The sequence below is a fragment of the Equus asinus genome, chromosome 23, assembly GCF_041296235.1.
Source record: "Equus asinus isolate D_3611 breed Donkey chromosome 23, EquAss-T2T_v2, whole genome shotgun sequence".
NCBI lineage: Eukaryota > Metazoa > Chordata > Mammalia > Perissodactyla > Equidae > Equus > Equus asinus.
In genome coordinates this window covers 54940433-54967135 of record NC_091812.1, presented here as the reverse complement: position 1 = coordinate 54967135, position 26703 = coordinate 54940433, and positions in this window count along the sequence as shown.

Genomic DNA, 26703 nt, shown 5'->3' with positions numbered 1-26703 from the left:
AAGAAGGAACTGATTTCAACCCAGGAAGTACTTGGAGGCGCACTGTGGGGTAGGTACAATCATCATAATGATTATGGCTGAAGTAATCGTTATTGTTGACACTCCCCAGCCCTCTGCCTAGCACATGGCACATTGTCATGGGCAATCCACGTTTAGTCCTTTGAGGTGGGTGGCTAATATTATCCCCATTTTACAGTGAGGAAATTGAGGCCTAAGGAGTCTATGTGTGCCTAGGAATACAAATTTTAACTAGTTTGCCTGGGTTTCATCCTGTGCTTTTCCCCTACGGGGTGAAAGGAAATGCAAATGCTGGCATGTGACAGGGATTCTTGCTCCTTCCTGGTCCAGGAAATGCTCTTTGTGACCTTAGAGGACATTTTCTGAAGTGGCCTTATTTTTCTATCGTGACTCATTTATTCTTCTCCCTTTTCTCTCACATGGTGCTCAGCACTGTCTGACATTATAATATTTGTACTTATTTGTGTATTTGCTTAGAATTTTTTTAATGATGGCAGAAACTGTTTAATTTGCTTCTGGTCCCCAGCATCGAGAACAATGCCTGGCATGCAGTTGGCATTAACTAAATATTTCCTGAATGAACATATGACTCCCCTCTATTACACTATGTCAGTCTGCTCATCCCTGTGCTCTGCATTGCCGGAGATTCTAAGAATGGACGGCAGCCACCCCTGTCTGTCCAGGACAGAGCACCTCTGGTCCTTTGCGCATTGACTGCCCACTTCACAGAAACAGGCCCAGTGGCTGTGAAGCCCCTATCAGGCTTATAATAAGATTTCTAGCCTTAAACTCCTTTTGTCCACCGTGAAATTCAGCCGGTATGTCTTTGTGTAATGAAATTGTTCTTACAGCCCCTGAAATGCTGAAGAAAGCCAGGTTGAAAAACCTTCATTTTGTCTAGGAAACTAATCTGGAGACTCAGATCATTCAGTCCTAATATCTGTGAAAGTAAGTCATCTGAGAATCAGAGGAAACCAAACCAGCAAATCTATTTCAATCAGTAAGACAGTGTAAACTATAAGATTCAATACAAACTGTTGGTAGTGCCACATGTCCCATAAAACCTTTAGAAGAAAACCAGAGTATCAAAACCAAGTCCATTTTTATTTCCCTTCCCTGGCAATCTTGAATCTCATATTAAATTTGATTTGAGAAAAGAAGAGGAAACAAATGCAGGCATTTAAGAGGCCATCCAAGGCCAACTGGTATGCCTCTCTGGGCCCTTCTGGGTTGGACTAGGCGAGTCTCGACTTTGTTGTATTTCTGCTGCTGAGATGTCCTCTAAACTCTTGCCTTAGAACTTTGATCAGATGATACAGACTATTGGTCTCTAAGCTACATCTGGCTCCAGGTCTATTTTGTATCACCTAGATGTGTTTTACATCTGTTGCCAACATTTCAAGATTGGGGAATTTCACATTAAAACTTATGTTTCCACTTCTCTTGGAATATCAGAAGATTTGGCCATACTGGACCTACATGCTGTTATAAGAATACATTGGGCTAAAGTTAAATAGTGGCTGCCGCTTAGATAGGGCGCAAACTCTCCAGTTTGTTCCAGTCCTCCCTGCTCTCTAGTAGCGCCCACACCTGCTACCCTCAATTACTTGTCTGGATCCTACAGAATTGAGGCAGCAACTGAGTCAAGGTGGGCTTAGAAAAACTAAACTCTTGGTCGTCACTTCCTGCCTTTGTCTCTCTTCCTGGAAGCGCTGTGGGTCTCTGCTTTCTATAGAAATGCCCACGTTTCACTCGAGTCACCAGACTGATCCAAGTCCTTGGGAAAGGCTCAACGAATTGCTTTGGGGACTGGCTTCTTTCTCTGTTCCTATTGAGATGGGAATATTCGATTCGGTGTCTGTGAGATCAAAGAAGATAGACCGTAGCCTTCTCCTCCTTCCTGAGCTTTTCCCACCAGGAGGAGGCTCAGGGGAAACTCTGAGGAGACCTTCACCATGCTGTGCTAATAACTAGAGCCAGCACCAGCTCTCATGGCTGTGCAGCGGGCTGAGCACATCGACAGTCCTCTTTCTGCCCTCCTACTCATTTTGATTTTAACACTCTTCTCCTTTTGCAGCCCATTTTAGTTGACTTTTATGTGACCCTGTGGATAGAAACCTTAATGTCAGCGCCGTTAAATCAGTACCTACAAAAAATCTGGAAATGCTAAACCCTGGCAGGAAGTATGTTCCAATTAGTGCTGATAAAAGTTCAGTGAGCTGAAAACAAAAGTGGCTTCAGCAAGCAGGAAGGACGAAAGTACAGCTCCTCTGGCTCACTTGGAATATGCAAAGAGTCCCAAGAAGTAATCTTCCTTGTTAAGTGTATTTGCATCTTTTTCTCTAAGTTAGTTTCCCTTATTTTTTTAATTGAGTTCACTGGTTGAAAGGGACATAAATGTTTCTTTGCAAGAATAGGGATTGAAGATTCTGAGACTCAGCATTTGCGTGGTTGTGCGCATGCATGCTACACAAGAGAGACAGAATGGATTTTAATTGCTGTCTTTTGCTGGCTGCATTTCTTTGAGATACTGTAGAGTTTGTACTGTATGTCTACTGTGCCATCAGAGGAATCACTGGGGCCTGTGTTCGGAAAACTCGTGCCAGCTGCTCACGAGCTTCAGAGAGATCATTTGATTGGCTGTGCTCAGATCAGGTCTGAGTCTTATGTGGATATAACAGAGTTGGAAAACTTTTATGTACTAAAAGTATATTTTGTTGTTATGTGTGAAAAAGACCTGTTAACTTTAAAGTGCTACTCTCCTTTTTACCCAACTAATTCCTGCTTATTCTTTAAAACTGTCTATTCAAGAAGCCTTTAGAGCACCCACCCCTCCCTCATCTGAGCTAGGTATGCCTTCTCTTTGCTCCTAGAACATCGTCTGTAATCCTCCAATACACTTATCTTGTGATCAATGTCTTGTCTCTGCCAGATTCCAGGCAGTGTCTCCTTGAAAGTGTCTGTTTCATCTTTTTACCCTCAGTGCCTAGGACATAACAGGAGCTCAGTATATGATGACTGAATAAATGATGAATGGGTGATCGGATGAATGGCTAGATGAATAAATGCATGTTTTAGTGATTGGTGAGTTAGATCATTTCTGGATTTTATATATGATTAAACTAAAATATGTCTTCCAATATATCTTCACTTATTTTGCTTTCATTTTATGGGCTTGCATATCCTGATTTTAGGTTCTAATATATCGTATGTTTTACATGGTTATGTTTACAACATAAACATGAAGCATTTTTTTTTCAAATTGCTAATTGGAGTGTTCTATGAATAATATACAGTGTTGAATGAAGGGATTTGGCCCTAAGGATAGTGAGGGTAAAATGGAAACATTTACTAAAGTATTGACAGGTTTAGCTATAAGGGTACTGAGGAATCTGATAGACGTTTTTGCCTTTAGGAGAAGATGGGTGGAGATTTGCCAGCTTCTTCACTGATCAGGAATGTTCTGAGGGGACAAAAGCATCTCAGACTCTGAGTCCTTGGGTTTAATTCACTTCATGGACATCTTTTCTACTGCATTTTTAAAAAATTCAAGTCAGAATGCCTTTAGAGGAGGCATGAGCCCTCCCGAAGCAGAAGTTCATGGTAGCTGTCCAAGTCCTGAAGACATTGACTCCCTCACTCTTGCTGTCTCTCCAGTTGACATTTTAACTCTCATTACCTCTGAGGTTGAAGGACTTGCCCAGGGTTGCAGAGTTCAACCCTCCTGCCTTTCAATTCACTACAACCCCATCATTGTGTAGGCACCTTGGTAATTTCCATCTCTACCACCAACAATAAAGATATTCTTTAAAATCGTGATTTAAAGTGAGAGCTTTTGAGTGAAAAAGTCTCAAAAAGCAAAGACCTTTTCCGTAAGGCAAACATTTATTGAACTGAAACTTTAGAGAAAGCATGTTGCTTTTGTTGACAGCCTCATGCATCAGAGCTTTGTTTTCTGTGTGGTTTTAAAAGCCAGGCAGCTTAAACCTAAGCCTTAAATGTGTTCAATGCAGAAGCCCTGGCTCTGGGGGCTATACAGATAAAATAGTTTCAAAAGCCCACCACACCTCTAAAAATACTCCAGAAGGTAAAACCATGTTAGAAGTTTGCGTTTAGCCTTTAGTACATGGAGGACACAAAGAGAGTCTAAAGTAGGTATATATCTTCCTTTAAACTTGTGCTGTCAACGTGGAATTTAACTCAGCAGAGTTGACGTTACTAGGTAAAATGTAGACTCTAAAAACACAATAACATGATGTAGAATTATTTTTATTTAGTAAATATTAGGGTAGGATGTGTATGGAGGAAACAACTGCTGAAGCTTGTGGAAAACTACGTGTTCTGCTGCGATACATGTCAGATGATGGGTTTGGAAGGAATGTTAGGACATCATTCATTCATTCATTCCTTCACGCAATGTGTGGTTCTTCTTCTTGCAATATTAGTAATCCTTAATTATCTCAGACAGATGAGGAACACTGGAGGTCGTGACTTCCAGAGAAGTTGTTTCTATTTTGTCTTCAGTAACTCATCCAAAAAAAAAAACAACCAAAAAGCAAAGACTTCCTATATCTTGAAATAATAGGAAAGATGAATAACAAGCTTTACTACCTTCCATTGCATGAAAGGCCTTCACCTACTTAGAAGACCCGCGATAAAAATTTTTCTCACTGCTGCCTCTGAACACTGAAGTAAAAAAATTTAAATTGATAGGTTAATTTTTTCACTACATTCTACAGCTGACATACATGTTTAATGAAAATTAGGACAGACTATAAAATTTTCTTTTATAAGAAAGAAAATTAGTCTATCCAATCTCCATTGAACTCTATTCTAATTTGACTCTGACAGACTCTCTAGATTAGTCATTTTGAAAACCAGTCCTCTGAACTGAATTTCTGAAGTCTTCTCTGTAATATGTCACTTTGATAGATTCTGTTTTCAAGACCATGTTGAGAAAGGGCTTTAAAGATCCATCTAGTCCAATTGTTTTTGTTTGTTTTTTTGTTTTTAACTTGGTATCTATTGGTGAATAACAGGGAAACATAAAATCTTGGAAATTATAAGCTAAAGGGATTGTGTGTTTGTCTGTCTGTAGAGGGTCTATATCCTCTGTCACATTCTCTAAAGGATTGGTGACTCCTAAAATTTTAAGAATAATTAAACCAATGCATTCCTCCCACCTCCATCATTTTAACTTGAGTGCTTTTACAGCTTGCCTGAGATCCATTGTTAACAGCCTTTGGATTTCCAGTCTCATGGTGTGGTGTATCTCAGTTTGCCAAAGCAAATTCCTACCAGTAATGGATGAGTAGGGGGGCCTGAGGTCGTCTTCCCACATGTCGGTATAAGTGTCTTGGATGTCATGACCAAATAGACAGAAATGTACCTGAAATGTCCAGAATCCATTTGGATATCATTTTAACGCTTATAAGAGTATTGGGGCAGAGGTAGGGAATATAGGAAAAGAGTGAGTATTCTGCCATTAGGACACAGATCTTTAGATTTAAAAGGGGAGATATTTATCGTAAGATCCAAAGAAATACATAATCCAGTCAAAGAGGTATAGCCATGCAACTGGCAGTTACAGACTCCAGTCTGATCTGAGATTTGGTAATGATGTGACTAAAATCTTAGGAACCTGGTTATGTGACCACTTACTTTAGTCTGAAGTCCCTCGTTTAGACTGTAAATAGGGCTCAGGATGTCCCATCGGTTTTGTCAACAAGAATCCAGTGAGTGAGCTGGTCAACAGAGGTCTTTATGAGCTGGGAAAGTAGTAATTGTCTTTTTTAACCAGACAAGGTTTTAAATTAAATATAGAAACATTTCTATAACAATGCTAACACAAAATGCTTTTGTGTTAAGAAGGAATCTGTTTGTTTGGTATTTAAAGTTTTTGTAATGCTTAAGAGAATTTGGTCTGGTAGAGTTACAGATCAGTCTCGTAATTCCAATTTAAAATGCATAATTGAGTAATTGATTTAGACATGGCTTTAGGCTGAAATATTACTAAATTGATCTACAGTGTTGGAATATTTAAAAGAACTTGATTCACTATATTTATAAATTTAATTTATTTGATTTAAGAGATTTATTTAATTAGTCAGGAAGGTTTTAAGTCAGACAATTGAAGTACTTAAAGGAAATCAAATACATTAAATTTATAAGTGAATTTTAAAATGTTTGAAGAGCTTTAATTAACTGTTTATAAATGGAGCTAAATATTCCTCTAAATCCCCTTAAAAGCAATTGCTAAAATTTACTAGATTAAAATAGAATTGAATTTGTAAGCTGAAATGAGAAGCTTAAGGAAAAACTAGGCTTTCAAATTTGTAACTTGAATAAATCAGATATTAATATTTAAAGCCAAAGTACCATCAGACGTATCTTTTTTGAGCACAAAGGTCACCCTCAAGGACTCTAGAAACCTCATGTTTAATGCACACTTTTTTGTCTTAAACATAAGATTGTTCTTCACGTCCACAGAGAAATATGCACTCTTTTTTTCCCCTATAATCATGTAGTACTCTGAATAGTTTTCCTTTTTCCATTTTTTTTTGAAATTATTCTCTATTTTAACCAGATATTAAACAGATTCTCCCCGTGCATTTTTATCTTCCATGTTTCTTCTAAAAGTTCCATTACCCGTTAAGGAAGTTATGTGCAAATTTATTAAAGTTGCCTAAATTTCCTAATAGTATAGGAGATGGTCACAAATTACTGGACAATAGTGAGCTATTTTCTGGTGTTGCTCAGTAATGCACTGTTTTTATTGATTTCTTTTTCTTTTTACCTTTTGACCTTGTCCAGTTTTGGATAGACACATTTTTGCTAGGAAAGGAAAAATTAGTGCAAATGTGATGTTTGGGAAACAGTAAAGAGTGATGGGGATTGTGGCAATCTAAATAACGTGTACTATTTGGCTGATTGTTGCTAGGTGATTATTCTAGTGTATAATAACTTTCGGTGTTTTTTTCCAGTAGATGTTGGAAATTTAACATGAAATCTCTCATAAGAAAAATATTGGTACCAATTTAAAAAAAAATCTGGGAGGGGGACCAAAATCTGCCTCTGAGACTGAATTAGCCTGAACTGATACCAAAGCATTGGTAAATAATGGAGTTTTTACTGAAGATTTTGAAGCATAGAGGGAGAGGGAGTTTATTGTATGTACGAATACTAATGCTACGTTAAAAAAACAAGAAAAGATGTATTAAAACCCCATTATATATGTCTTTTCTTCAGTCTTTTCTACACACTGCTCTGCTTGGGTTGGGAGCAGAACGGGAGTGGTGGTGATATTTTCTCCTGCTCAACCTTCACAGGATGCCCAGGAAGCTAGGCTGCTTTTCCTTCTCCAATTCTCTTAGGGTACTTCAGATGCCACGCCCCCTGCAAAGCAGAGCAATCCAGTCTGCCCACCCTTCAGCCTTCTGGGTGTTCTGCTGCTGAGATCCATATAAGTCACTATTTTTCTGGTTGTGGTTGAAACTGACAACAAATGTCGATATCTAAATGTTGGACACTCACAGCCCATGTTTTCTAGTTCGCTGTAGTCCACCCCCAGGTGCTGGCACTTGCCTCCTCGGGACTTTTCTTCCTGGAGCAGCAGCTGCTGCCACCCTTCCCACCTTCTCTTGGCCTTTGCCATTTCAGTGACACTGGGCCTGACGTCCAGGGTCAGCATCTGCTTCTCTTTTCCTCTGCGCCTTCTCTGCTTCTGCGCCTTCTCTGGCTGCTGGAGCCCACTCAGCCTGCTGGGGGCCCATAGCCGGCTGGAAGCGCTGGGCAGTTAAGGCCCTTCTTCCACCCACCACGGCCCATGATGGGAGTTAATTTAGGAAACCACCAGCCCCTCCTTCCTGAGGCAGGTAAGTGTGCAGTGTGGATTCTGTGCTGCTTCCCAGAATTCCTCTGTGGGGTTAAGTCGCCCATCCTGGTGTAATCCATGGACAGTGAAACCTTTGTTAGCTTTCTCCTCTTTCCCTGCCTCACATCTTTACTGGTGTTTCCTTGGATCACCTTCCACTTGCATTCTAATCTCCACTTCTAGATCCACTTCTGGGGGAACCTAAACTATATCCTCTAACCAAATGTCATTTTAATGAAACTAATTAGGCATGGAATTTAGTTAGCCCTTAGCAATCTTAAGGGAAAGCAGGCATTTCCTGCACCACTCTGTGTGCTGAAGCTGGTTCTCAGGCGGGCGCTTCTCTGGCTCACTACAGAGAAAAACATGCTGGGACACGAACCTGGCCTTAATCGTGGTGGCTGGGTATTAGAAAACGGTGTTCTTCTCTCTGGAAATGTTGATTCAACATTTTGAGTTTTAGTAAATCCTGCCAACCCCTACCTGTTTTCTGACCAAATCAGTTCCCAGGAATCCCATCTCCGCTTCAGCTAGAAGCCGATGATGTGGCTGAGGAGAGTTTACCTTTTAGGCCCTTCCACGGCTGTCTGCATGCAGCTTCAGAATGTGGCTAACTGATGGTTTTCCACTCAACTTAATTCCGAAGCCAAGTGTCCTCTTGGGCCTAATGGATGCTTATGAAGTAGTTCATTATTCCTCCACTAAAGGTTTTCTTTCTGCCTCTAAATCACCTTATTGGTGACTCAACTGCCCCCAGGAAGTTTGCTTCAGGGAAGACATTTAAGATTTCTAACCACTGACCAGGGAGTGGCTTACTCACCCAAAGGATGCAATCTATTCATGCTGACACAGGCTCTCTAATGCAAACATCATGAAGTATTCATCAGCTTCCCCTTTGCCTCAAAAATAGAACCCATTTCTCCATTTGGGTAAGGTATTAGGCTTGAAATGCCTCACAATGAATCTGCTCACTTCTGGGTTCTAATAGTTTCTCTCTCTTCCTTGGAGGGCGACTCTGCTTTTCTTAGCCATCTGTCCTTTTGCATTTGCTCTCGCCTCATCTCCCTGTCTCACTTTTCCCTTCAGCCTTGTTTACAGTTCTTTTTCTGGAGGGGTGACTGCGGAGTTGACTTCTCAGGGAAAAAAAAATTAAATATTCATGAGAAACATAGTGTGGGCTTATGGGATCTGGAGGAAGGCAAACTGAATATATAGTAAATGAAAAAACTTAAACATGTTAATTTTAATACTTTAACAAGCGCTGGCACGTCTGGAACCCCTCACAAGATGCAGTCTTCTTGAAGCTGGATCGGCTGTGTGATACTTATTTTAGTCATGCGTGATTTTTTCCCCTCTGTCATTAAATTAGAATATGATTACCTCCCACAGCCAAAATAGCTCCCTTGGGTACTAAGTAATATAATTTATTTCATAAATAGGATCGCAACACCTTTATTAGATGGAAGTGACTGGGGGAAAAACAGCATTTTATTAACATTTTAGTATTGACTCTATTTTATTACGTTTAATCAGAGTGGGATTTTGACAGCAACCCAGAGATTAACTCTGAACTTTTGTTCCTACTTTAGCTACTTTGCTTGAAAGACGCTTGTTTTGTTTTTCTTTTAGTGTAGAAACCAGACTGTTTGGGATGGAGTTTTTTGAACACCCCAAGGGCAGCCTGTTTAGTCTGTATAAACCTGAGCTTCTAGTGGTTTCTTTCTCTTGGTAGGTTCAAATGGTCAGGACCACGAAAAACGTAATGGGCAGAGCCAAGGGTGGAGGACCCGTGAAGATACTGACTTTCTCCCTCCTTCCTTTCTTTCTTATTATCATCAAATATTTATTTACCACCTGAGGATGCAGCAGTCAACAAAACAAAATCCCTTCCCTCTTGAGTCTGGAGTATAGGAGGAGATAGACAATAAAAATAAAGGAAGATGGGCTCCCACAGGGCCTGAGTCCCTCATTCAGCACGGGTTTTCTGGATGTCTGTTCTGTGCAAGGGCTGTGTCATGTACCACCTGCAGTCTTATCCTCCGTGGTGTCAGGAGTCACACTTGGACGTTCTGTAATGTTTTTCCCTGGGGATGATCAAAGTAAGGTATCAACTCATTTCTAGTTGGGGCATAAAAAGAATTACTGTGAAATTTAGAGGACGTATTAAAGGTCATTTAAAAAAAAAGCTGGCTCTGCCACTTCCTGGCAGGGTGACCTTGGTCAAGTTATCCGACTGCTGCATCTCAGTTTGTTCTGTAAAATGCTAATAGCACCTGCCTCCTCAGGTGGTTGTGGGGTGAAATGAGGTTCTAGCTGTTGTGTACCTAGAGTAGTGCTCCTGGCATGCAGTAAGTGGCATCTACACATGTGGGCTGTTTGGTCTGCTCTCCTTCCTGAGACTTGAACTTTCGTCTCTCTTGGGGTGATTAGCCAGCTTCTGCTTAAATAGCTCCACTGATGGAACCCTCAACCTTCTGAGGGCCCTTGGAACTGTGTCCCTTTGCCTGTTACTGCCCTTCCTCGTGTGGAGCTGAAGTCTTTTATGTGGCTTCTACCCTGTGGTTTTTGACCTTGGGGATCAATTCGGAGTAATTCCAGCCCTTCTTTCACATGATGTCCTCCAGGTATTTGAAAAGAATGTGTACCATTTGAGAGAACTTTTCACTGGATGGAATATCCCAGGTCCTACCGTTTTCTCTCAAAAGATGTGGTTTCCAAGTTAGTTCTAGTCTTATCTCAGGTTACTGGAAGGACACACACCAGTTCCTCCTTCATATACTGTGGCTTGGAGTCTCCTAACCATCCTGAGTGCTCTCCTCGGATCAGTTTCCTCTTTATCTATTGTATTGTCTATTATAGGATGGGATGCCCAGGTGAGAATAAATGGCTGCTGGGTCCTAGCTCTGCAACATACAAGGAACAAGATGGAAGAGGTCCTACATGCATGGACCTTACATTCCAGCGGTGAAGACAGACAACCATCAAACATAGGAATAGGAAAGCTCCAGGTGATGCTATTTTAGATTGGATGGACAGGGAAGGCCCCTTGAGCAGGTGATACTGGGATGAGATCTCAAGGTTGAGAAGGAACCAACTATGTGAATATCTGGGAAGGAGTGTTCCAGGCAGAAGGAAGAACATGTGCAAATCCCCAGAGGTAGGAACCAGCTTAGCCATGGGATCAAGCAGCAGAAAGAAAGCCCCTGTTGCTGGAGCACAGTGGATGGGGGAAGGAGCATGCAGTAGGAGGCAGGTCTGTGTCTCTGCTCATCATATGATGTCCTGGTAATAACTCTCTTCTCTTGCATCTGAAAAGTTTCAAAGATTCTCAGAGTTGGAAGGGACATTTCCCAAATTCCGCAGTCACTTTTCTTGACAGTACCCAGGCTCACGTTCACTCAGGCTGTCCTTAGGTTCTTCTAGTGCACTCTGTGGGGAACTGTTTAAAAAATATACCAGGTGCCCAAATTGTAACTAGTGCCAAAAAATTTTCTTAATGGATTACTTTCCCAAACTTCTAGTGCCACGTTCTCTCTTCCTTCTGTTGGCATACACATACTGTCTTCTCCACCTGGAATTCCTTCCTTCAACTTCAGTATCCTGCGCATACTCTACAAAAGCCAACTAGGAGCCACCACCACCTCTGAGAGGCCTTCCCCGCCCTTTGAGAGGCCCCACACTTCAGGAGTTAGAGGAAATCTCTGCTCTTTCAGCACCGGTTCAGATTTCTAGATTCGCCGTGAAACACTCTCTTCAAACTGGTTCCTTACTTGGTCACGTCCCTCTATTAGTCTTGAGCATCTTGCAAGAAGAAATTTCATCTTGTGCAACTAACTGTAGAGTTTAGCAAGGTTCTTGACACTTAGTTACTCAACAAACACTTGCTGCATGATTGATTATTGAGCGTTACCTATAACATCCCCTCCAGGATTTGTCTGGCCTGCTGTTTCTCAATGGGAGCACGATTTGCATTTTGGGTAGTGGAGTTATTTGTTTTGTGGCGACATCCCTGTCCTGGCGTCCCTGCCTCCTCACTAAGTGCCTCAGCGAATTCTCAGACACCCGTAGGGGGCAGTAGTGGCCCCAATTGAGAACCATTGCTGGCCCAATAACTTATTTATTCATGTAAAAACTTTGGGTTAATTCTATATGCCAAGCCCTGTTTCCAGTCTGCTTTGAGCCTCCGTGGAGCAGAAATTCACGACTTCTCATTCCATCTGTCCTGAGTCATCTCTGTAGGACAGTTCTTCCTCCTTCTATCAAAATGTGCCTTTCTGTGACATCTACACCATCGATTCTGGTGTTGCCGTCTAGGGCAATACAGAACATATCCAATCTTTTTCCGTTGTGATAGCCTTTCAGCTATTTGAAGACATTTTTATTGCTCTCTGTGCACCTACAATTTTTCCTTTCTCTAAGTGAAACTTTACTGATTTTTTTTGACCATTCCCTATGACACGAATTTAGTGATCTCAGCTCTGTGTTATGGGGTAGAGATGTGTCAGTGTGCAATCACTTTGACTGTCACACGATAGTATTTTTACTCTCCTTTCACGCTTGGCATTTTCCCCATTGTTTACAACTCCAGCAATGAGAGACCCGCAAGGTTTTTGTGTAGGGGGCTGTTTTTAAATGCATCAGGTCCCAGGGATGTAGCCATAGCAGTCTTCTTTGTGAAATGATTGCCTCTTTCTAGGCTTCTAGCAAGTGGCAAAATGTTTAGCACCCACTGTGTATGTAATGATATGTTGAACAATGCAGAGGACAAAGAGAAATGTGAAATATCCTTGTTGTCAAAGAGCTAATGAACTCATTAGAGCAGTTTACAGACCTGAAACAGTTAACCAGTGGTACGCCGGCAAACGTTTAACACCTGGCCCTGTGGGTTGGGCGTAGAGGGAGAACCCATGATTCGTGTTTGCTGATTTCTCTAGTGTAAATTCTCCCACCATGACTGACTGCAAGCTACTGACTTGATGTCACCGCGTGTGGAGTTGGAGAGAGATGTGCCCGAACACTCCATTTTACAGCATTTCCTCCATACACATATAACAGACATAAACGCAGTCATGCACCTCATAGCGACGTTTCAGTCAGTGACAGACGGCATATATGATGGTGGTCCCTTAAGATTAGTACCATATTATCTAGGTGTGTAGGAGGCTATACCGTCTAGGTTTGTGTAAGTACACACTATGATGTTTGCACAACAATGAAATCGCCTAACTATGCATTTCTCAGAACGTTATCTCCATCGTTAAGTGACACGTGACTGTCACCTCAAGACCGTAGATGATAGTAAAATGCAATACAAATAAGTAGGAAGTGTTTTTTTTATTTTTATTTTTTAAAGGGTTAAGAGGCAGTGGTTTTTCATTTTTTGCAGGGAAAGCTTCTCCCTGAACTGACATCTGTTGCATGTCTTCCTCTTTTCTTTTTTTCCTCCCTCCCCAAAGCCCCAGTACGTGATTGTGTATCCTAGTTGTAAGTCCTGCCAGTTCTTCTATGTGAACTGCTGCCACTGATAGATGAGTGGTTCCCATCACTGGGAACCGAACCCGGCCCACTGAAGCGGTGAGACTGCCAACCTCTGACCACTAGACCATCACGGCTGGCTCGGAAGTGTTATGTTTTGTTTATTACCTTTGTTATTAATGTAATTGATTTAATTACAATTTTATGTAATTTAATTTTTAATAATGCCTGTCTTTAACAACCACCTCTCAAAACGCCTGAAAATTTAACAATTGGCTCTCACAAGTTGATGTGAACTGGCTCCAGCCCGCTACTGGAAAGTCAGTTTATGACACAATATGATGTGGCCTCAGACACATGTACAGAATAAAGGGTTTAGAGATTCAGATAAGAAAATAATTACTATATTATGTATTGAAGTCATTAAGGAAGATTTTCCTGGAGGAAGTGGTGGGACTTGAAGAATGCATAGGATTTGTACGAAGGAAGATGGAGAATCATTATGCCTTTTCCTAGAGATGAAGATTAATAGCTTCCTACTAACAATAATACAACAACTGATATTTTTTGAGGGCCTACTCTGTGCCATGCATTGTGCTAAGGACTAAAGTGTATAGTTTATTGTAACTATCTCAAAAAACCAAGAAGTAGATACTATTATTAGCTTCCTCTTAAAATGAAGAAACCACGATTGAAGCCAAGAAAGCTGGCCAAAGTCACACAGCTAGTAAGAGTTATTTCTTTTTGTGTTCATCTTGTCTGAGATTAATTGCAGATATATTTAGTAGAAGGCACCACACCAGTGAGCATCCTCTGGCTTGTCCATTTGTCTGTCCATACACCAGCGTTCATAATTATAGAAGTCAACTATTGGTTTCAAATACTCTTAGTACTTAAACATTCCCATCCATCTCTCACTGATGGACAAACCACCAAATAATGCTTTCCCATGGATGTCACCAGGTCTTTTTGGGAGGGACAGGGAGATGGCAAGGCACAAAACACTCAGATGAAATTGGCTTTATGAAAAGTGAAATTGGTCACAAAACAAAGTACAGACATAGGTCTCACCTCAGGCACATCTGGACTCGGGGAGTCACACAACGCTGCTCCCTCTCTCCTCTGCGTTGGCTCTATTTTAGGCAGGCTTTCCCTTGGTGGAGCGAGATGTCTGCCTGCAGTTCATGCTTAGATTCTCACCCCTGTAAGTCAGGCAAAAAAGGAGAAGCAGCTCTTTGTCCACAGTCTGAAGAGAAGTTTTAGCCTCGGATTCCTAAGCTGTGTTCTCGTTGGCCCAGGTTGGGCTGTCCCTTCATCAGTGAACCACTCATTCTGGCTCGGAGGATACTCTCTAGCCAAGAGTGAGACACGTACTCTTCCTTCCTCCACAATGAAGGAGCTGATGGGTGAGAGTCAGGGAAGGGATTCCTCAGAGGGAAATGAAGATGCTGTCAGCAGAAGTCCATAATGTGTATGTAAGGAAGAGAAAGAAAGGACAGAGGAAGAAATAGTCATAAAGGAGCTGGTGACACAGTGAACACAGAAATCAGAAAGAGAGAAACTGCGTCATAAAGACTAGTGTAAAATATGTCATCCAAATGCTTTTGAATTATAACACATATAGAACACAGCATGCATATAGAACATGCATAGAACACTTATAGAACGACCCCTCCAACGTAAGTAAGCAGTCTTCTCCCATGAGAGTACATTTGTTCAGCATTTTTTGAGCATCTGCTATCTGCTAGGCACTGTGACAGTTCACATTCACGTTGTCTTCTTTTGTCTTTATAATTAATGTATCATTGAAGAACAATAGACTGCACGTACTTAAAGTTTGGATCTGACCTGTGTATACACGTGTGAAACCATCACCGTGTCTAGAAAACAAGCATTTCCATCACCCCCCAAAGTTTCCTAGAGCCCGTTTGTAATGGTGCCTGGTCCCTTGTCTTCCCTCTCTCCCCAGGCAACCTCTCTGATCTGCTTTCTGTCACTATAGATTAGTGATTTGCATTTTCTAGAATTTTATGTAAATAAGAGCATATAGTAAGTACTTTTTTTTAATAACTGCTTTCACACAGTGTAATGATTTTGAGATTGTCCTTGTTGCATATATCAATAATTTGTTCCTTTTTGTGGCTGAGTAGCATTCCAGTTGAATAGACATCCAATTTGTTTATCCATTCACTTGTTGATGGATTTTTGGGTTGTTTCTAGTTTTTGGCTATTACAAATAAAGCTGCTATGATTATTCACATGTATGCCTTTGTGTGAACATATGTTTTGGCATTCGACCCAGTGGAATGGCTGGGTCAGATGATGGGTCTATGTTTAACTTTGTAAGAAACTGCCAAACTGTTTTCCAAAGTGGTTGTACCACTTTTCTTTCCCACCAGCAGTGCATGAGAGTTCCAGTTCCTCCACTTCTTGGCCAATTGTGTGGTGAAATTTTTTTAAAATTTATTCATTCTAATGTGTATGTAGTGGAATCATGGTGAGATTTTCGTTTGCATTTTCCTGATAACTAATGACAGTCTTATTTTGATATTATTTCTTGCCTAGAGATGATGGGATTTTTTTCTATTAGGTAAAATTTCTCTGTATATATCTATAGACTAAACTCTTTTGAACTCCCTGTGCACAAAAGGTGTTATTTCTCTGTGGAATAATGACAATTCAGTCATACAGTATCTCCCTTGACTTACTATAGCCATGAAACTTCCTCTAAAGAAACTAGTTGCTATTTTACCCTCTCACAATTATTTAACTCTTGAAACCAGTGTAGATAAAAATAATGTAATTTTAGCAGACACTAGCTGGCCCTATTTTTTCCTTACGTGACTCAAAATTTGCATGTAGAAATTTATTAGGACGTCTATGTTTAGTAGTAGTCAAGGCAAAATCTTTCTTGGGTGTCTTCTCTCTAGAAAATTCTGGACTCACAGCCAGAGATGAAGTGACATAGCAAGAGAGAGAAAACTTGCTTTACTGTTAAATGGTGCAATTATCTTTCTTTCTGGAATTGCATCAGCAATATCAAGCGTTTTCGTGAGGTTGGATTTTTTAGATATAACCACTGGATTCCTGTGCTTGCATCAGTTCTGATGCTGTATTTTACTTTTTCTAATTCTACTTGAATGCTTCTGATTCAGTTAGTATTTTCTGGTGCACATGCATGCACACAAAGCTTTAATTTGCAGGAGGAAATCCGATTATTTTTGTTTTCTCGTTTCCAACTTCCTAGCATTCAAGTCAAAGGCCTGCCCTTGTATGGGTTCCTGGGTTTCTGAGGAAGTTATCACCCAGGATTCTATCCAGCAATCTGTCTGCTGGCCTCAGCAATCAGTGGTAGATCTCTTGTGGCTATGGAAGTTGTAGAATGAAAGAGGAAGAGAAAGGATGAGTAAAGTAAGGGTTTTTAGAAAGGCTCGAGGGCTATGCTGGCAGCACATTTGAAAGAACCCTGAGTTATAATAATCACTTCTAACATGTATTGAGCGTTTCATGTGTGGTCAGTCCTGGGCTAAGTTATTTCCTGGCATCCTCTGATTTAATGAGGATAAGCAGTGTTATTATCCCCACATTTATAGATGTGGAAACTGACGTTCAAAGAACTTAAATAATTTGCTCAAGGTTATTGTGTATGTCTTGGCAGAGCCTGAGCTTGAGTCTGGGCCTGTGTGTTCCAGAACACATTTTAATCATGATATTGTACTGACTTGACTAGGACTAAAAGTTTATGGGCTTATCAGAAAATATGGAAGAAGAATAATTTTTATAGCTTTGGAAATTTTTGCCGTTCAAGTCCCTGAAAAGCTTGTTTTATGCTGGAGGAATGAGGAGAATTTAACCACAAAAATGTGTTGAACACTTATTACCTGGATGGGTACCTGGGATGCTCCACTGAGATTAAACACAGAAATATTCCTGGAAAGAAACATCAACTGATAGATAGCAAGATTAGGCAAAATAAAAAGCCTTGACAAATCCCCCGCTACCTTTCCTTCTTTTTCAAGTTCTGGATGCCTATATAGATGGCATCTGGATGAAACACCTCTAGAATCTAAATTTTGGAAATGTTCTTAAATGTCATCTCATCAAGATCCTATGTTGGTTGATTTTATGTGTCAACTTGACTTGGTGACAGGGGGTGCCCAGGTAATTGTCAGACATTATCTTAAGTGTGTCTGTGAGGGTATTTCTGGATGAGATTAACGTTTAAATAGGTAGACTGCTGGCCTTTGGACTGGAGCCATACTCACTCCACGGATGTTGGGGCTCAGCCTCCATAATAGCGTGAGCTGATTCTTTATAATAAATCTTTATATTACACACAGACACCTTCTATTGACTCTGTTTCTCTGGAGAACCCTGGCTAATAGAGACCCCTAATATGATTCCCTCTACATAACTGCATGCCAAGTGATCGTTCAGTCTCGATGTCATCAGAACATATTTTTCCACTCTGTTGGCTCAAGAATGTATAATGGTTACAAAGTATAAAGGTCTAACCATTATACTCATGGAAATAAAATGGTTAGACCTTTCCTTTCAGCACCAACTGTCTTGCTAGGTGTTTTGGGTTCCACCCTCCACTCTAATCTCTGGAGCTTAAAGCAACTAGGACGTTGTAAGGCTACAGCAGGATGAGTGTTTTTGTGGGCTGCATCTTCTGGGGCTGAGTGAAGTCTCTGGGCATGCGCAGGCTCCTCTCCTCCTGGGTATCACTGTGCTTGCAGGGCTGGTGCTGTCGAGGTCACTGAAGCAGCAGCAGGCTGAACCCAGAGGCACTGGCAGTATATGCATCTTGTTCCATGGGAACTTGGACCATCTGCAAAGCTGGACTTGGTTCTTGCCTGCAGGGTGCGTCCAGGTGAGGGGTTGTCATCCTGGGCTGCACAGACTCTGCGTTTACAAATGTCTGTCTGTTTGCAACTTCTGCCTCAGAACAGGGTTTTGTTTTCTAGGGTGGTGGGCTATTTTTTTCTTTTACCCCTTCACATATGTGGGAAAGGGGCATGCAGTGACCAGTCACGTTGTCCCCTTAAAGTGAGGTCTTGAAGGAGCCAGGAAGCTTAATTTTGTGCTGGGTCAGAGTCACTTTATATCATGTCTTTCATCACCATTCAGAAAGAATTTACACGCTCAATAAAATCCCTATGCTTAATTCTTCCAGTTAAGAGGATATTTGCAAACTTGAGGCTCTGCTGGTTGTTGGAGCAAACTCATGTCAGAGGGTCCCATCCCCATGTGGGGAAGAAGGCAGGCCTCTCTGAGCTGTCTCTTTACCCTAGGCTCTCCAGCATCCCGGAGAGCCCATTCATTCATGGCACTGGAGAGCACATTATCACATGTTAATAGTGGCTTCCCCTGGCTGTGGAGAGGTTTGCTTTATGCAGTGTGGGGTAGAGGCAGACCTGCCTTTGCCAGACAGCACAGAATTTAGAGCTGTTTTCTTGTATTTTCCTTCCACCCTGTATCCCTTAATTCCCAGGGTTACAAAACATAAAAATTGTGATCAAAGTTTGTCCAGGGGAGTATACACCTGGACAGATCATGTGTCAGTGTGAAAGGAGAGTAGGTCCACCATCCACTTTGGTATAAGAACAGAATAATAGCTCATGAGAGGCTGAACACACAGAGGGACAATGGCTAGACCATATATGATGCTAGAACTCTGACCCACGACCTCCAGAGCAGTTGTCCACCAAAGTCTGGACTTGGTCTGTGACTGCCAGCTCCCCTCTTTTTTGCTCCATTTTCAATTCAAGATCAACCAGAAAGAGTCAAATATGCTTTGCAAAGCAGTCAATTAAGATGCTCTTCTCCTAGTCAGCTCACCTTCAAGGCTCCCTGTGCCAACTACCTCCAAAGCACCCCGGAAGCTTCCCCTTTTTGATTATAAAGCTCTCTCACTCCCGGCCTGCCTTTGAGTGTCTGCCAAGTGTGAGTGATGGTGTCTGACTCCTTGTTAAAGCAAGCCTCTCTTTGTTCTCACTCGGATGGTCTTTGTTTATATACATGTCATCACTTAGTCCTCACAACAACCCTATGAATCATCTGTTCCTGTCGTCTCCATGGTTCTGATGAAGCATGGAGGGGCTAGGTTATCTGCACAAGGTCACACAACTGCTACATGATGGGTCAGGACTTGAGTCCAGGTTAGTTGGCCTCCTAAGCGCCTATCGTTAAACTGGTCCCTCCTGCTGTCTCACTGTGAGCTCTTAGCCGTGCATTGATATCTGCTGTACGATTGGTGGGAGTTGAGATTTGGTAGAAGATCGTGTGTTTTTTAAAATATATGTCAACTTAAGGTCCTCAGTCCAGAGAAGGATAGCTGGTCACCAGCCTGGGGCTCCTTGCATGATGTGGGTCTGTGAAGAGCTGTTCAGCTGAGTTCACATTTCCCACAGCTCTTGTGTCTAGCTGAGGCCATGTGCTATTTCTTTCTTTTTTTTTTTTTTGAGGATGATTAGCCCTGGGCTAACATCTGCTGCCAATCCTCCTCTTTTTGCTGAGGAAGACTGACCCTGAGCTAACATCTGTGCCCATCTTCCTCTACTTTATATATGGGACGCCTGCCACAGCCGAGCAGTGCCATGTCCACACCCGGGATCCGAACCGGAGAACCCCGGGGGCCGCTGAAGTGGAATGTGTGAACTTAACCATTGCGCCACCGGCCCGGCCCCCACGTGCTATTTCTGACTCATGAAATGTGAACCTAAATGATGTGCATTCCTTCGGAAGAGGTAGCTGAGTTTCTGATAGGCTATGCCCACACTTTGTCATCCTTCCATGGAAATTGTGGAGAGTCGTGTTGCAGATGCAAGCAACAAAAGTTGGAAGGAACCTGAATTCCTGAGTGTGTACTTAGAGGAGAGCCACCCAGGAGAGCTGCTAGACCACAAATATCCTCCATTAGTCTTGGCATAAGTGCGAAATAAATGTTTATTCTGTTAATTCATTGAGGTCTGGAGGTTCTCTCAGCAGTCAGCCTACCCCACTACTACACTTCTCTTTAGCAATACTTTAAGGGGGAGGGTTAGGCCCCAGATCATTTTCTAGAAACAATTAGATTTCATCTGGAGAACTAAAATCTTCATGCTGATGTTTCCTTGGAAGCATTTGTAGACTTTTGAGCTTAGAGCCAAAATGCGGGCACAGTAGACTCTGTGCTAGGAGCTGACATGGAAAGCAATTGATTGTAGCTGCACCAGGAGCAGGACAGACAAGGTAAATAAATTATGAATTCCGGGGGAAAGGAGCTTGCAATAGCGCTGTTTCATTTCCCTCTTAACCCCCTGTGACTGTAAACACGCTTACAGATATATTTTATTAATCATTGTTTTGATGTATTTGGGTTTTGCAAGTGGCTATTGTAGCTAAGGGATTTCTGGACACCCCTGTAGCTAATCAGATTAGGGACATGAATGCTGTGGTGACAAACTAGTGTATGTATGAAAAGACAAATGGGAAAGCTCTCCCTCACCAGCACTTGTAACTGGCTGTTTGTTTAAAATAACAGCTTTAGGTCGCTTCCCAACCGTGCTGTCCTCGCTTCTGTCTACAAATGATGGACTTTAGACTGAAAATTACATGAGAGGTCCTTAACCAATGGATATCTTTCAAGGGGCATCATCAGAATAAAACACTTCAAAATTCACTTTATGCTGCTGGAAGATACAGAGCATTGATACGGTATCTTGAAAGAGCCACAGCTACCAGAACATTCAAAGACCTCTCATCTTGTAAAGAAAGCAAGGCAAAGCACGTCTGTCATTAATGGTAGAGCAGACTAAATCTTAAGAGGGCCACGTAGGCTTTGCATGAGCTCCAAACTTATCCACACAAAGCGTGTGTGTGTGTGTGTGTGTGTGTGTGTGTGAACTCCTGGCTTATTTATTTACTCAGTGGGTAGTGGTAACCACTACTCTCAAACTTTGGTTCTTTTCAAAGACAGCTCCCAGTGAAGTCTGACCTGATCCTCCATCACCCTATGTGCCAGGAAACCTGGCGGGGTCACTTTTCTTTCTGATAGTCCTTCCCACACAGTCATCTTGCAATAATACCTTTCGCTATGGAAATATCTTTTTAATTTTTGTTTTTGCTGAGGAAGATTGTGCCTGAGCTAACATCTGTGCCAGTCTTCCTCTATTTTGTATGGGGGTCATCACCACAGCATGGCCACTGACCAGCAGTGTGTGGTCTGTGCCTGGGACCCAACCCCAGGCCGCCAAAGCAGAGCACGCCAAACTTAACAACTAGGCCACCAGGGCTGGCCTATCTTTTTAATTTTTATATGCTTTTTGATCTGTCTTCTTTACCATGTCTGTTTTGTTTGCTGTTATATCTCCAGTGCCAAGCACCCTGCCTGGCACATAGATGACATGCAATACTTGTGGAATATATACAAGGGTGAGGAGGATGAGTGGAGATCACAGGAATTGGGAAAGTCTTAACCTTTAAACATAAGGTGGGACTTGGGATAAAATGTGAAGGTTGAGTAAGTTGTGAATATGTCAGGAGGAGGAAAAGTATTCCAGGTGGGGAATGGAATATACCATGGGCTAAATCTAGGAGTCAGAAATGAGTTCAGTGTTTTCAGAACAGTAACTAGACAGTTGGGGAGACAGTGTGGCGAAATAGAAGATGTGTTTCATGGCTGAGTCCTGGTTAAGAATGCCAAGCATGAATAACTTATGGAAAATTCTTCATTGAAAGTTTTAGGATAGCCTTGTTTTAACTCAGAAGTTGTGGTAAATTATGTGTTTCGTGGGCCAGTTTTACAAGTTAAAGCCACGTGCTTTAATTCCTGTTAGCCTGTGTGATTCATCTATGTTAAACTCTCTTTAATGCTAAGCATGTAAAACCGGAATATAAGAGCATTTATCGGTTTCATGTCCCCAAAGGAAAGACTAGAAAGTCATTTGTCTCTCAGCCATTATATTTTCCATTCCTAGCCCCAGGATGGAAGACTCTTATGAATCAAGCCGTATTTCCTGGGCTGGATATGGTTACGTCAGAAATAATGTTAGTGTTTCCTCCTGGACCGGAGTTCAGTCGCCTGGGCTCCTGTGTGTCCAGTCCTAGGGAAAGCTGGAGGGGCAGGGCTAGATCTAAGGTGTGGTTCTGATGGATGTAAAGCCAGCTGCAGCAACTCCCGTCTGTTTGGGGACTCAGCTGTTTTATGGTCCCATCTGCCTCCTGCCCACCAACTCTCGATGGTCAGAGAAAAACAAGCTTCTCGTTGGTCACTCTCCCATAAAGCTCTACGTGAGAAGCGGGGGTCTCTGACTCGTTTCCTTCATGCGCAGAAGCAGAGGAGGAGCTGGTCTGACTACCTTCAGCTCAGCTATCTTGGCTCATTTAGGGAGACTAATTTGATAAATGAGAACATTTTTCTGGCTCAGACCTGTTTTCTAGCAACAACAATAATAATAATTACTAATATGTATTTAGTCATTACTAAATGCTTAGAACCTCAGTGAATGCTTTACCTATGTTATTTGGTTTATTCTCCAAGAACCAAGTATTTTTATGACCCCCATTTTGGATCAGGAGACTGAGAGTCTAAGGAACATCCCTAACATTCTATAGCCAGTAAGTGACACAGTTATCTGTGCATTCATGATATGCTTTGATCCCATATAGAGTTACTATCTAATGTCAGCCTTTGCCTCCCCCACCCCCTTTTTTTTGGTGAGGAAGATTGGCCTTGAGCAGACATCTATGCCAGTCTTCCTCTATCACAGCAAGGCTTGAGGAGAGGTGTGTAGGTCGGCGCCTGGGATCCAAACCCACAAACCCCAGGCTGCCAAAGTGAAGCGTACAAACTTAACCACTATGCCACTGGGCTGGCGCCAACCTCCACTTTTAAAGGGAGTGATACCCATATTTAAGGCTAAAATCTTCACAGTTTTCTGTTGGACCTCCAGGTTTAGATATTCACAGACATAACTCTAAGAGCGATCCTTTGCAGGGATTATTCAGGTAGAACTCAGAACACTACAAGACAGCCATAATCTCTGTACCCACTGCCCCAATGGCCAGGGCTCAAATCCCAGTGTGACTTCAGCCTGCGTATGTAAACTGCTTTGTACAGCGCCTGGCACTTGTTAGAGCTCTGTAGGTGCTGTTAATAATTTCTCCCAAAATGTACACAGTTTGAATTGGTAATGGTAGAACCCTTTTCCTAGTCCCAGGATGTGCACTGCCTCACCTGTTTCTTTCAGAGAGCGTGTGTTGGAGTGCCTGGCGTCGTAGGTAATGAAGGAGTGAAGCAGAGCGGACGGGTGCTTCTAAGCTGGAGAAGAGACTGCAGAACTGACTAAATAAGTGTATTGTCATGTATCTGTGTGGGGAAATTTACGAAGAAAGTATATTTGGCAACTGAGATTAGAAGAGGGATCATAAAGTGCTGAGAGGACTCCTGACATCCTCAGGCAATGTTCTTAATCTTTTAGGGTCACAGAGCAATTGATAATGGTAGGAAAACTGGGGAGCATTGATTGTCCAAATGCACATACACACAAAATTATGCATACAGTTTTGGGGTTGACAGAAACATCCTCTGAAGCCCATCCATGTGTTTGCTTCCAGGCTAAGGGCACCTGCCCTGTTGTCAGGGCTGGGGGGACACTGACGGAGCTTTCCTCAGCGGTGATGAGGGAATTGGAGGTTAAGGCTGAGGAGGAGTTTTGTAGATAGAAAAGAGGAAAGGACATAGCAGTCAAGGGCATTTCATGGACAAAGTTACGGAAGGGTGGCAGTGAATGGTGGGGTGCCCTCCGGGGAAGAGCAGATAAACCGGGACTCGGTGAAGAATGTTGTTTGACACCATGCTAAGGAGTTTTGTCTTATCTTTATAGACTGTCAACCCTCAGCATTACAGGCCTGGGTTGGGGCAAAATGGGGAGGTTTGTCTCCAAGCCCGTTACCAGAGCTACAGCTGGAGCAGCTGCATTTTATGATTTGTAGATAAGATATGGTTTGAATTAAGGATTTTATACCTTTAATATGTTGAAAAAATTTAAAATATTGAAAAATATTCAACATTTAAATATTTTTTTAAGATTAAATTTTTTAAAAATTGAAAAAAAATAGGCAATAGAGACCAAAGAAAATTTTCAGACAGGGAACTGATGTGAGCCAGTCTGTATTTGAAAGACAGTGCTGGCCACCAAGGCTCAAGCAGAACACCAACCAGGAGGGCAGCATGAGCCTTGCCTCTGGATCTGAACTGTCCAAAAGAACTTTCTGCAATGATGGAAATGTTTTATATCTGTGCTGCCCAATAAAGAAACCACTAGCCACTTGTTGCTATTGAACACTTGAAATGTGGCTAGAGTGGTGGGAGAGCTGGATTTGTAATATTGTTTAATTTTAGTTAGTATAAATTTACATAGCCATTTACGGCTAATGGCTACCATGTTGGACAGTGCAGCCTAGATCGATGGTCTCCTGCCTCCCAAAAAGAAGGCAGCCCTGGCCACATTTGGTTTCAGCACAGTGAGGCCTGTGTTGGATTTTGGACCTGTGGAGCTATAAGACAACCAATATCTATTGTTTTAAGCCACTAAGTTTGTGGTACTTTGTTATGACTGCAGTAGAAAAGTAATAGTTACAAACCTCGAATGGCATCATTAAAGGAGCTTTTGGACAAACATTATTTCAGGACAAGAGTCACCAGCTGAGATGAGAATTTTTTCTTTTTGCAAGTGTATTCTTTTTCTGAACGTCTAAGTAGTCTATGGTCATTACAAAAAATTTGGAGAAAGCACAGGACATTATAAAGACGAAGATGCAGGTAGCCACATCTCCCTTTCTGGAGGCAAATACTGATAACATTTGGATGTATTTCTTCCTAGTTTTTATTCATATTTTTATGCTGGAGATGATAATGAGCAAGAGTTATTGAATGATTATTATGTGCCAGGCCCTGTTCTAACCACTTTACTGATACTAACTCATGTAATCCTCATTGCAATCTATGAGATAGGCAGTCTGTCCATTGCACAGATAAAGAAACTGAGGCAAGAAGATACATGAACTGTATATCTGTAGAGGACTTGGCAGAGCAGCACGTCAGTCTCAGGCACTAAGTGTCAGAGCACAGCTTAATGCTATGCTATACTGCGTATATTCTGAATGTACTATTTTTAGTCTTGATTTTTCTCACTTAACCCTTTAAGGATTTTCTCATGTTATTAACAACTCCTCAGTGCAAACATGAGTAGCACAAGTATCACCCTTTGGGGGCTATATTTATGCCGGAATAATTACAATGACCTTCTTTATCATTGAAAAGAAGCATATTGGAAATAGAAATCCTTTTGCTTAAAGGTGAAATTAGTATGATGCTCTTTTATGAATGGAGGTGAGGGGTGGGGCAGGGGTCAAGTTTGTAAAGTCGTTTACTTGGATCTTGGAGTTAGTGTTCCTTTAAAATAATGTGATTCATTTTTGCATGATCAACAGCACCCCCTTTCCTACATGTGCATTTTTTATCTAATGTAACGGAACTACTAAATGCCATCAGTACATTGAGGTTTATCCCAAGAGCTTGTGTTTGAAGGAAAGAAAGTGTCCCCCAGGGAGAGCAACTGCAAAATTAGTACAAAGTTGATCAGTTGATCAGAGCAGAAATATGCAAATTATCATTAAAAAGCAATATAGTATCTGGGCCTATAAGATGTTAGCCCAGAAAGGAAGACATAAGTCAGAAAGCTCTTAGCCCTGGAAGAAATGAGAAAAGAGTGCCTCAGACATCCATTGGCAGAGTCCAGGTGGCCCTGTGCCTGGTGGAAGGGGCTTAGCCTCTGGCCTCTGAAGGGACTGGCCTCTTTGGAAGACAGATGCATCAGGTTCGTTTAGATGATGCAGTAACATCAGCTAACTCTCTTATTTTATTTGCATATTCACCCAACAATTTCTAGTTAAAATTTGGCTTCTTAACTAGGTCTACCTACAGAGAGAGATTTCTCTGGTCAGGCTGCACAACTACTACAGTCATCTCACGGTGATGTTTATCATTGTAAATTAAAAGATTGGTGTTGCAATTCTATAAATGTTTCCTGAGTTTGGTTAATTCAAATATACCCCTCAGACACGGCTCCATTCTTGGCTAGCTGACAAAATCAGATCTCTGGACGAGCCTGTGCAGTGGACGGTCGGTCCCTGAACCAAGGACTCACCAGGTACCCTGGGTCTTCGCTTGCTTCAACTCCTTTTGACATCATCATTGGCCAAGCTTAGCCCCCTATTGTTATTTAAGCAACTTCAGTGTATATTTGTAACAAAAGAATAGGAAAAATACAATTGTGATCTTAGTAATT